Genomic DNA, 12,382 nt, shown 5'->3' with positions numbered 1-12,382 from the left:
ACACAATGACATAAAGTAAAGACTTGGGAACTCACAAGACTTTAAGCGCGACAAAGGAAACCTCCCCAAACCAGCGTGAGCTAGGAGGTTTCAAAAGAGCGTGGCAGCCAGATGCTACCAAAGAAGAGTGCCCGAGAGATAGAAAATACCACGCATAAGACCGAAGAAAACAATTTTGAAGCGTAAAATTGTGCACAAATGAGACAAAAGAAGAAATAGATAATTCGACGGAAAATAAAGTGGAGTAGAAAACTCCCTTAAGTCCGCATATCGACCAAACACAAAGCAGGGGAGAGGTCGTGAACGAATATAGCGAAGAAGAAGTGGTCGATCGACCTAAAGAGGCGATCGATCGACCAGGTGTGGCATGAACGATAGCTCCTCAAACCAGCAATTGATCGATCGACCATGATGGCCAGGTCGATCGATCAAAATCACTTCTTCAGTCGTCTTATTTCTTCGTAATTGCTCAATGATTTGAGCTACAAGCTCGAAATACCTGCAAATGCACAATAGTACGCGCCCAAAATTGCGCAAAACCCAGAACGAAGTCTAAAGTACTTAAAATCCTAAGCAAATAAAGTAAAAGCGAAGTTTTCGCGCACACAAAAGCAATAGAAAATAGTTCGAAAGCAATAAAATGAAGTTTATAACGAACTTGATCAACTAATAGTTGATCAAGAAGGACCACGTATGGCCCACTTCACGCTCGGCTTCGGCTACATGAGGTAGCCTCGGTGCTCATCTTCTCACCGCACTCTTCTCACCCCAACATCCGCAAAACTCAATGGATCAACTTGGTCATCTCCCCAATCAAGGATTTCCTTGGACTCGTCAGAATCCAAATCAGACTTCGTTGCTTTGACCGGCTCGTCATCCACTTCCTCATCAGTCCCATAGCTCAAGCAACCAAGACCACCCCTTGAAATGATTGGCTTCTTTGCAGCTGGAGCAACTTGCAGCTCACCCTTCCCCAAACCAGCTCTGCAATATCGTAAAATAGACAGATCTTCCTCCAATTTGCTCCCAATTTGGGGCGGAGGTGTTAACACAGCAGTAGTAATAGGGATAGGCAATTCAGGAAGCACAAAGTACGATTTCTTTTCAGAAACCGTATTGCAAGTGACCGGCCACATGGGGTCTTTCTTCTTAGCAGGCTGAGTAAAAACGATGGACTGTTTCCCTACTTTAAAGGTCAACGTCCCTGAGCCTACATCTATAACCGCACCAGCAGTGTGCAGAAATGGTCTACCCAAAATAATAGGAATATGAGCATCCTCGGGTATATCAAGTACAACGAAGTCAACAGGGAAGAAAAACTTCCCTATTTGGACAGGAATGTCCTCTAGGACTCCTATTGGCTGGACCGCAGAACGATCAGCCATCTGTACTGTCATGCTAGTAACTGCAAACCTAGTCAAATTCAACTTCCTAGCTAGACTCAAAGGCATGACACTTATACTGGCTCCTAGGTCACACAATGCCCTCTCAATTGAGAAGGTACCTATGTTGCAAGGAACAGAGAAACTGCCTGGGTCCTTTAACTTAAGGGGCGTAGTGTGAGACAGATAGGAGCAAGACTCCTCAGTAAGTGCGACAGTGTGCACTGTTTCAAGTGACCGCTTTTTGGATAACAATTGTTTCATAAATTTAGTATAAGCGGGCACTTGGTTAACTAACTCGAGAAAAGGAACCTGTACATTCAGACTACGAATAACATTTTCAAACTTATTAAATGATACCTGTTCCTTTGTCGGCACTAGTCTCTCCGGATATGGGGCTGAAAGAAGTAATTTAGCCCTCTCCTCTAAGTCTCTCGCACCGGCATTAGTGGATTTAGGCTGAAAATCCACTACCTTCTCTTTGTTGCAGCTCGACCCTTCTTCAGACCGTCTCAAATGTGAGCCATTAACCGACATGGGGTCATACCTTGGAACTGGGACTGACCCATCAGCACTCGGGTCTTGCCTCAATATTTTCGGAGTTGTCGTACCCCGAAACAAATGGTCTCTCAAGTCATTAGGCATTGGGGGACGGAACTGAGCACCTTCAGCAGCTTCCTCGGTCGATCGACTAGATTGGTCGATCGATCGACGAGGTTTTCAGTCAGTAGCACTGAAAGTCGGGGACTGGTCGATCGACCATGATGGTCGATCGATCGACTGTCCTCGTTGTTTGAAGTTTCTGCTTCGTTAATCTTCTGCCACTGTTCTTTCAAGGCGGTCGATCGACCATGATAGGCAGTCGATCGACTGCCTATGCTGCTAGTCGTCTTTATTTTGCCATTATTAACAGACGCCTTTTCTTTCTTCTTCTCAGACACTTCTTTCGCCACAGCGGACCCGGCAATATTAGACCCGCTCCTCAGGGTTATGGCATTCAGAGTCTCTTTTTGCTCGGTCTCATCTTTATCAACAATACCAGCAGTAGGCGATGTCGATTGACTTTCAAATGCAGCAATTCTACTCCTAACGCTATTCTTCTGCTCCGAGAGTTCAGCCTCTTCTCTTCCCAATTCATCTTTATTAATTTCCGGGCTTACCCTTTCCATAGCAGCCTTTCGGGGTCGACCCATTATGACCGCGTATAGCATGCACGGTCTCCATGTGTTGAAGAGAAGAAAGGTCGGCCATTCGGGAGTGAGTTGATTTAAACCATGTCTGCGCTTTGGCCGAAATCTCTTGTATCATAGCTTTGAGATCCGCTATCTCGTTAGAGGGAAGAGGGATTTGCGGAGGTGGCGCAAAAGAATATGAAGGCTCTTGAAAGCCTTGATGATAGTACGGATGGGGCGGCGTATAATGACCTTGTTTATATTGCCTGTAAGCATAAACTTGGTCCATAGTTGCTCGGCATACAGCAGAATCATGCCCCTCAGCACCACATCTCTCACAAAATTCCACCTGCTGCTCCCAAGAACGGAACATGGTGAATCTTCCTGAAGTACTGCTAATATGACCTATAGGACCTATCGAAACAACACTAAATAGGAAGGTAAGAACTGCCTCAAGGTACTCGCCTCTTCCTTGAGGCTAAAGACAGACCAAAATAAAAACAACTAAAACTAGCGCTACCTCCCCGGCAACGGCGCCAAAATTTGATACCGTCGTTTAGTATCAAAAATAATATTTATAATTCCGAGCTAAACTAACAGAAGCTAGTGGTAGCACGAGTCGAACCACGGGAGGAAGGGAATTTCATTGTCTAAATCGGTCTAATGTAACATTGTGGGGTTTAATTGATTCGGTCTATAGCTAAGAGTAATAAAAGACAATAAAATAAATAACGGATTAAACAGATAAAGAAAGGTACTAGGAGGGTCGGTTCACTATAGTTTCGGCGCAGAAGATACTAAACAGTCTAAATCAAAACACATGAGGCGGGAAATAAAGAGGTCCTCTCGGTCCACTCTTAACAAATAGCATCTTTCGATCTCGCTATAAGTCCCTAATATCACTAATACGACTCTCGTCTCGAAAAGTGACTAATCATCTAAACTTTACCTATCTTTCGATCTCAGCATAGTTTAGTCATTTTAATTGGTGATCTAACAACTGTCCCTATCTCTCGATCTAATGGGTCAGTCAAATCCTAAACATTCAACTAGTCGTGTGCACTCGATTCGTCGAATTAAGAATTAAAACAATTAAAACGAAGGTAAACCTCACGTGGTCAGTCGATCGACCATGTATGGCGGTCGATCGACTGACATGCGAATTCAGTCCGTGTTCATTATTTTGCCGCCTACACTATAATTCCCCTACATCCTAGCACGAACTATTTAGCTACTCATGGCAATGATGAAAACTATGACAACATTCAAGATTAAGACTAAGGAATTCATGCTTGAATTAACGATATAAAGAAATTGCATAAGATGATAATTACGGCTTTCGGGAAACTAACTAGCAAATCTATCTCTACGAATGCAATAAAGATGAACTGAATTAAGAACAAGGAAATACCGAAATTGCAGAGGAACGATTAAGAACAAGAACAAAATTCCGATGCTCACAATATCTCCGAACCCTAATTATTGATAAACTAAATTGAATATGAAAAACTCGCTAAAAAACTGAGATGATGGACTTGATGTTCTAGGTTACGTTATATAGAAAGTGTACGTAACATTATTCCTAAACCTAACATAGCTTTGGGCTTCAAGTTTCTCGATCTATTGTTTTGCGTCGGACCGTTGTTCAGTCGATCGACCATAATCATCAGTCGATCGACCAACCTATACTGAACAGTAGCTTCGATCTCGTGCTCTGGTCGATCGACCATAAGCATCGATCGATCGACCAAGGTTGTTGTGTACAAGAGTGGTGCATTCGACGAATTCTGCGCGCGCACCGATCTTAAAACAGCTGCCATTTCTTCGTTCCTTGGTCAAATCAGGCGTTCTACGCGGCGTTGGAAAGCTAAGAGGATAAGATTTCACCTCCAACTGGAATTACTCGATTATCAGGTCTAGAACTAGAGATATAGCCATCTGAAGCAGGCTGCAATGTCGAGTAGCACTTCTTCGCTTGTTAAACTCGTACGCACCCATGCTTTTGCTATCTTTAGGCCTTGAAACGCGCACCAAGCTCATTCCTCGAGTCAATACTTCATGTCAAATGCAATGTTAATTACTTAGGGACGGATTTGGCTCGATTTCCGCTCAATTCTTCATATTTCTGCAATAATAGACAAAAACACAAAAGTAGAGGAAAATAGGGAAATAATGGCATATATTGCACATTTGAGCTCTGAAATGCGTGTAGAATAAAGTGTTAAACATCATATTTTAGACACGCATCAGCCATATTGTAGTGGGGCTGCTTATTTTCCACGTTGCTTGAAAGCTGAAAATGTTCCCAGGGCTCTCAAGCCTGCCAAGCCTGCTAAGGTTTCTATTTCTGGTGGTATGGTTTCTTCTCCTTTGGTCTTTTTCACAAGGAAATCTGTTTGTAGCGAATTCTTCCTTACTGCTGATATTGTGTCTCGTCTTGCAACTACCAGGTAATCTTCTAGGCGTGGCAGGTTTGGCACGGCTAATCTAAATGCCAAGATTGCTCAGATCAAGGAAGAGAGTTCTCAGGGCAGTGGCGGTCCTGGTACTGAAGCTGACAAGCCAATTGACTTGACTTATATGCCTGCGATTCTGGATACTACTGTTGCACCTTCTGTAACTGTTGAGACATCGTCGGCAGCCAAAAAAAGGAAGAAGGATACGGCTGGTATTGTTCCTCCTATCAGGGAGGTCAAGGCCAGGGTGGATAATATGGATGCTGCTAGGGAGACGATCCAGGATTTTGCTACCTCAATCTCTCATTCAACCCTGTCAATGGATCATGTTGAATCTTCTACTAAAGTAGTTGCCGTGGTGGATCATGTTGTCAATCTTGTGACAGATGCTCTTGCATCTTTGGGAGAGGTAGCTTAATTCTTCTTTTAGCCCGATTTTTCATCTTGGCGGCTTCTCGAGTTGTGTTATTGATAATTTGGTTTTATTTCCATATCCAGGCTGCGATGACATGCCTTCTCAATGCTTATCAATCTACTTCACTGGGGGCCAGGGTCAATTCACTTGGCTCTGAATTTCATAAGATAAAGTCTGAGTTTTTCTTTCCTCAGGCTGACTTAGCTGCTGCCAGGGCTTATTTGAAAAGGCAAAGATTGAGCGTGATGCTGCCAAGTTGGTGGTCGGATCTGCCAAACAGCTGTTGCAGGAGGCTTTGGAGAGGAATGAGGAGCTCAACATGGAAAGGGATGATTTCGAAGGCAAACTTGATGATGCTGCTTTCAACTTCTTCGTCAGGGGGAAATTTGATGCAATGACTGAGCCTGTAGAGGCTAGAGCTAAATGGGACCCAGAAGCTGAGATGGCTCTAGCTGCTAAGAGGTATCCTGACCTGCACAACCTTGGTGAAGATGAGAAAGTAGACTCTCCGGCGGAACAGGATGTTGAGGTTGCCAAGGAGGCTAAGGGTGACGGTGTTGATGCTGCTTCTCAGGAGAAGCAGTAGTTTTTAAGAAAATTTAATATCTTTGGTTTGGCCCATCCAGGGGGGATGTCCCTGGATAAACAATCTGATATTTTGTTTCCTCTTGTTAGGGAAGGTATCCCTGACTAGTTAAACTTTTTGTTGCCTTTGTCCCATAGGGTAAGGGTTTGGTATTAATCGCAAGTTTGCCTTTCTGACTTTCTTTTTATTTCTGGATTTGTCATTTCGTTGCTTCTTGACTTGGCAAATTTTTACTTCAACCTGTTAACCTGTTGAAAATAGTTTTTGACCTGTTAACATGGCATATGCTTTATTAGTTCTTTAATCATATGCAGTTTTTCTGTTATGATTAAAGTGGGTGGGACCCGACGTGACTGGAGGGCTTATGTCCCCTACCTGGCTGGAGGGCTTGGTATTCGGCCTGTCAGGAGGACATTTGGACGGTCGTCAGGGTCACTCACCTTCTTATACTCCAGTGCTGCGTCGAGCCGTTGTAGAGGTGTGCAGTAAATACCTATGTTGGGCAATGTTCATATTTATATTTACCGTATCTGGTGTGGGTTACCAACTTTCGTTTGGGCACGACGTGGTGCAGGAAATTTTTGAAAGGTACTTTGAAAAGTACAGCTAAAATTGGGTAGCCCTCAATCCTGAAGATTTTATTCATCCAACAATAATTCATGTATAATATTTTAAGGATTAAAATATTATATTAAAGTATGTATAAGCAAGGTTGAGCATATAAGTTTTTTCATACAGGGTACACATAGAATTTGCATATTGATCATATGAGGCATGCAATTTCATCAAGCAAAGTGAGAAAAAATCAAATAATTATGAGTTTAAATTTGAATTTTACCTTGTCAGGACAGGGTATAGTTGTTTTCATTCAAAGAATCATATATGAAATAGTTTCAAATGAGTTACATTCCAGGACCTTGGGATCATTTCTCGTTCTAAGGTTAATAGCATGTATGCTCCATGTCCGACGATTGAGTCTATTCAGTATGGACCTTCCCATGCAGGGGCTAACTTGCTTGCTGATTTTTCTTTTTTGTTTGGGAATTCTTTTCGTAGGACAAGGTCCTCCCCTTCTCTGAAAACTCTGATTTTGACATTCATGTTATAACTTTTAGCTACTGTTAATTGATATGAGGCCATCCTAATTTTAGTAGAGTCCCTAAGTTCTTCTGTTAGGACTAATTCATCTTGCATCAGGTTGGTATTTGCTTCGATGTTGTTCAGGCTATATCTTCAAGTTGATATGTGTACTTCTGCAGGGATGACCGCTTCACAACCATATACCAGGGAATAAGGGGTCTGCCCTATTTATGTTTTTGGAGTTGTCTTGTCTACCCAGAGTACTAGTGGAAGTTCTTCAGCCCATCTGCCTCGTCTAGTCTTCAGCTTCTTTTTTAGGCAGTTAATGACTACCTTGTAGCTTGATTGAGCCTGGCCATTTGCTTTTGGATAGCCTGGGGTTGAAGTCACCAGCTTGATGTTCCATTCATCACAGAAAGCCTTGGTTCTTTTCCTAACGAACTGAGTGCCATTATCGCAGACTATCTCTGAAGGGACTCCATACCTGAATATGATATTTGTCCTGATGAAGGATATTACTTCCTTCTTAGTAACATGCCTGAAAGAATCCGCTTCAATCCATTTGGAGAAGTAGTCCGTCATGGTTAACATGAATACTTTTTGGCCTGGCGCTATAGAAAGTTTTCCTACTATATCCATGCCCCACTTCATGAATAGCCAAGGTGCAGAAATTGAATGTAGTAGTTCTGATGGTTGATGAATAATTGGGGCGTGTATTTAGCAGGCCTCACATTTTGCACAATAGTCAAGACAGTCGGCCCTCAGGGTTAGCCATTAATAGCCAGTCCTGAGTACCTTGCTTGCCCGGCTTCTTCCTCCTTTATGGTTGCCGCAGTATACTTCATGAATTTCTTGAAGTACTTTCTTGGCTTCATGTGGTTCAAGGCACCTTAAATAGGGTCAAACCTGAGATCTCTTAAACAAAGTGTTATTGATGATGGAATAAGAAGAGGCCCTAATTTTAAAAGCCCTGGCTTGGTGCCTGCCCTGAGATAGTATGTGTCGTAGGAACCAGTCATAAAAAGGTTTAGTCCAGGAGTCGCTGTCAGTGTTGACAGGACTAACTTGTTCAGGTTTGCTGATAGCGGGTTCAAGTATATGAACAAAAGGTATCTTATCAAAAATAGTAGGGGTAAAATTCGAACGAAGGCTGGCCAAATCATCAGCCTGGGTATTCAGGTCTCTTTGTATTTGCTCAATGATAAGTGCATTTAATATAGCCTTTTTAGTCTTATTTTGAACGTATTTCTATGCATTTTTAAACCGTTATGTATTGCAATATGCCCCGAATTGGCTACTTTGGTTTGTTTTGTCTGAATTGCATAAATGAACCAAAAAGTGGTGAAACCGTACTCTTTTCGTCCTGTTTTGCATCCATTTTTAAGAGTCGGGAATGTTTGAGCGAGAGTTATGCATTGGGATACCTGAAGGGTGGTCAACGGAGTAGTCAAAGACGATTTTGAAGCTGATTTGGAGGAAGAACACTTGATCGAGAAGCATTCTGGTTCGATCGAGTGGTTTGGGAAGTTGAAGAGGTCGATCGAGTGCTTTCCTGTGCTCGATCGAAATGCTGTTTAGTGGGTTTCCTCGATCGATTAATCTTTTTACTCAATCGAGAGGATAAGCTGCTGAAGACCTCGATCGAGTGGTTTTATATCACTCGATCGAAAGGTTTTGGATTTTAGACGGGCTTAATTAACCCATGTTTTGTTATTTCGTGATGGACTTAGTTTTCCTATTTAAGCATTCAATAATTAGGTTATTAAGGACGCTGGTTTTTACGCTACTTACACATTATTCATCTCTGAAACTATAAATCTCTCCTTTGCAGTTTCTACTGTAAACTCTCTTCTCCTCAATCGTTTGCTTAGTGGATTTAATCTTTACGTCGGAATCGCTTGAGATTGTAATCCCTCTTCTCCTTTTAATCTTACTCTCATTATTTCCTTACTTTAATCCTTGTTTTATTGTCTTAATTATTCTGCCCTAATTTAGTTTATGCATTATTATTGTTATTTCATCATGCCTTCAATTAGTTTATTCATTACTATTATTATTAACAACATTAGTAATATGAGTAGCTAAATTCTTTCATGTTGGGATTAGGGAATCCATGGTAGGATTGTGACGATGTAGCGAATAGACTAGATTGTTTACTTGTAAGAATCTGTATCCATGGCAATTTAACTATAATACCGACTTAGTTGAGTGCACGCTTCCAAGTTACTTTTAATCTGGTTAAATTTACTCCTGGATCGGAAGATTGGACTAAATAAACCTGCCATGAACAGTAGACTACCCTGACAAACACGGAAGTTAAGTTAGTGGAAATCTAGGATAGAAAGTGGACCAGAAGGACCTTTCCTATATCCGTCTCACAATAGATTGTCTAGGCTATTTGCAGCTGACTCGATAGACTACCATGGTGAACCGAAATCCTGGCATGCTCTCTCTATTTGATCGTTTTATTTATAAATCTCTCACCTTTATTGCTCTATCTTTACTGCTCTTCCCTTTAAAACTTTCATTAGTTTAGAAATCAAAATCAAACCCCCCATTTTTTGACAAAATAGACGGACCTTTAACAAAGATCTTGCCTCCCTATGGAGATCGACCCGACATCCCTAGCTATATTAGTTAGTGCCAGTTGATTATTTTTGGTAGGTACACGACTAGCCTGTCACTCAACGTCAAATGAAAGGAATTTATCGCAAAGTTTTTTGGCATATTCTAAATATAAAATCATTTTTTCATCCTTTGCTGTATAAATGCCTTTTATTTGATTTGCAATTAGAAGTGAATCAGTTTTTACCTTTAAGTTTTCAACACTGAGGTCTAGACATAGCTTGCGTCCTGCAATGAGGGCTTCATATTCAGCCTCGTTGTTAGTAGCTTTGAATTCACAACTCACAGCCTGGGCTATAGTGTCCCCTTGTGGCAATTTTAGCACTAATCCTAATCATGTTCCCCATACATTGGATGCCCCATCTGTGAACAGGGTCCACTACTGGTCTGAGGTTTTGTTTTCTAATTGATTGACTTCCTTGGCTAGGTCTGATTCTAGGTTAGGGCTGAAATCAGCCACAAAGTCTACTAAGGCCTGTGATTTGATTGTTGTCCTGGGTTCAATGGTAATATCATAGGTGCTAAGCTGGACTGACCATTTGGCCATCCTTCCTGACAGCTCTAGCTTGCGTAGGACAACTTTTATAAGTAGGTTGGTCTTAACTATTGTAGGGTGAGACTCAAAATAAGGACGCAACTTGGCACATGACATGATGAAAGCTAAAATATACTTTTCAAGTAAGCCATACCTCATTTCTGCATCTAGTAAGCTTTTACTTACATAGTAAATGTTGGATCATATAGCTTATATGTTTATGTTTTGATGATGTCAAGGTGTTTTACATTTTATATACTTGTTGCATGTAATCGTTTGTCAAGTGTTTTAGAATTAATTTATTACAAACAAGCAACAAAGAAGAATGTGACAATTGCATGTTAAGTTAAAGCCTTCGTTCAAAGATCAAACGGTTCAAAGATTGTTTCAAGAATTATGTGCAGACGAAGTTCGTCTAAAGATTAATCACGCTTGGATGATGACGTAGCCTATACTCGAAGATCTACATGAAGATTAGAATAGTATAGGTGATTATCTCGTAATGGTAATCAAGAATGAGTTTCTTGAATTGGTAAAGTTATAGCTTTGCAACTATAACATTACTAGTAAAAGAGCTCAATGTTATAGCTCCCCTACTATAACATTGAGATGGTGAGTTTTTACACACGACTTATATTGTTTCGAAAATTGTTTTTATAATTGTTTAAAGTTTATTTTAAATGTTTTAATGAATGTATTTATATAATAAAGCCCGGTTTAGTGAGGAGTTCGGCTTTGTATTGGACGTTGATTAGTAGTCGTGATGGATCAACTTATGAGTTGGACTTTGCTACTAATTAGGGTTTCAACATAGCCTCTATTAAAACCTATATTCTAAATCATATGTTAAGGCTAGGGTTTGCAGGAGTCACGAGGCATATGGGCCGTGACATCTCGTGTTACCTAGGGTATATTAGGTAAAGATTTTATTCTATAATAATATCTTTACATATCTTATATATCTTACTTAATATATTTGTTTATGATAAAAGATATTCTTGTTTTAGGAAATTTTATCATGATCTTAGAATTTATAGTAAAGATAATATTTGAATAGATTATATTCTATCTTTTGGAATATTCTTTACTATCTTTTAAGGCTTTTAGGAAGGAGATAATAAGAAGATATGATTTGCTTTTATATCTTATTATTTCGGCTATTAGGGTTTGTGCAAAACCGTGTAGCCTACTCCTTCCTTCCCTATAAATAATTTGATATTTACAACATCTAAAATAGAGACCTTAAGCATAAAAACTGATTTCAACTTTACAAAACAAACAGTGTGTTTTCAAAGAAAACTCGTTTTGTTATTTTTAAAGGTCGTGTGTTTTAAAACTCGTATACTTGTTCTTATTTTATCGATATAAGATAATAGTGCTTAGTTGATTTCTTAACTTGTTCATTAACGTGAACCTTTGTTAAAATCATTAGTGCTTTCTTATTAGCGTAAGTTAGTCACTCGAGTATTTAACGGTACTCATTGAGTTATAGCTAGAGTTAGTTGTACGAGTTGGGTTAGTAAATTTGCAATCCGTAGAAAGATACTAAATTTATTAATCGAGAATATTGGACGTAGGTTTCGACTTGTGAAACTGAACCACTTCAAAAACCGTGTGTCTTTTCGTTCTTTCGTTTATTCCGTTTATTCCGTTTACTTTCATTAGTTGATTAGTTAAAGTTTAATCAATAAACTTTAAATAATCAATTATATACGCATAAACGAAATAGTTTTAAAAAGTTTTTAATCCTCAATTCACCCCTCTCCCCCTCTTGAGTATTTTGGATCAATAGACTCTTCAATTGGTATCAGAGCCTCGTGCTCTTGATTGCCTAACCGCAAAGAGGCCGATCTATCTTGTTTTTCATTTATTTTATCGTTTTATATTCCGCTGCCTATCACGTGATAAATGGATTCCAAATATCTCAAGTGTCCCGTCTTTGGCAGGAAGAATTATGGATTGTGGAAAAATATGATGACTCACTATGTGAAAGGTCAAGATTGGGAGTGCTGGAGGATCATTCAAAATGGACCGCACAAAATTCTTATGGCATCCGAGGAAGGCACTACCTATGAAAAGAAAGAAGAGAACTATGTCGAGGCCGACTACAAGAAGGCCGAAAAGAACTCCA

The sequence above is a fragment of the Silene latifolia genome, chromosome Y (genome assembly GCF_048544455.1).
Source record: "Silene latifolia isolate original U9 population chromosome Y, ASM4854445v1, whole genome shotgun sequence".
Taxonomy (NCBI): Eukaryota; Viridiplantae; Streptophyta; class Magnoliopsida; order Caryophyllales; family Caryophyllaceae; genus Silene; species Silene latifolia.
Note: the sequence above shows the minus strand (reverse complement) of the source record.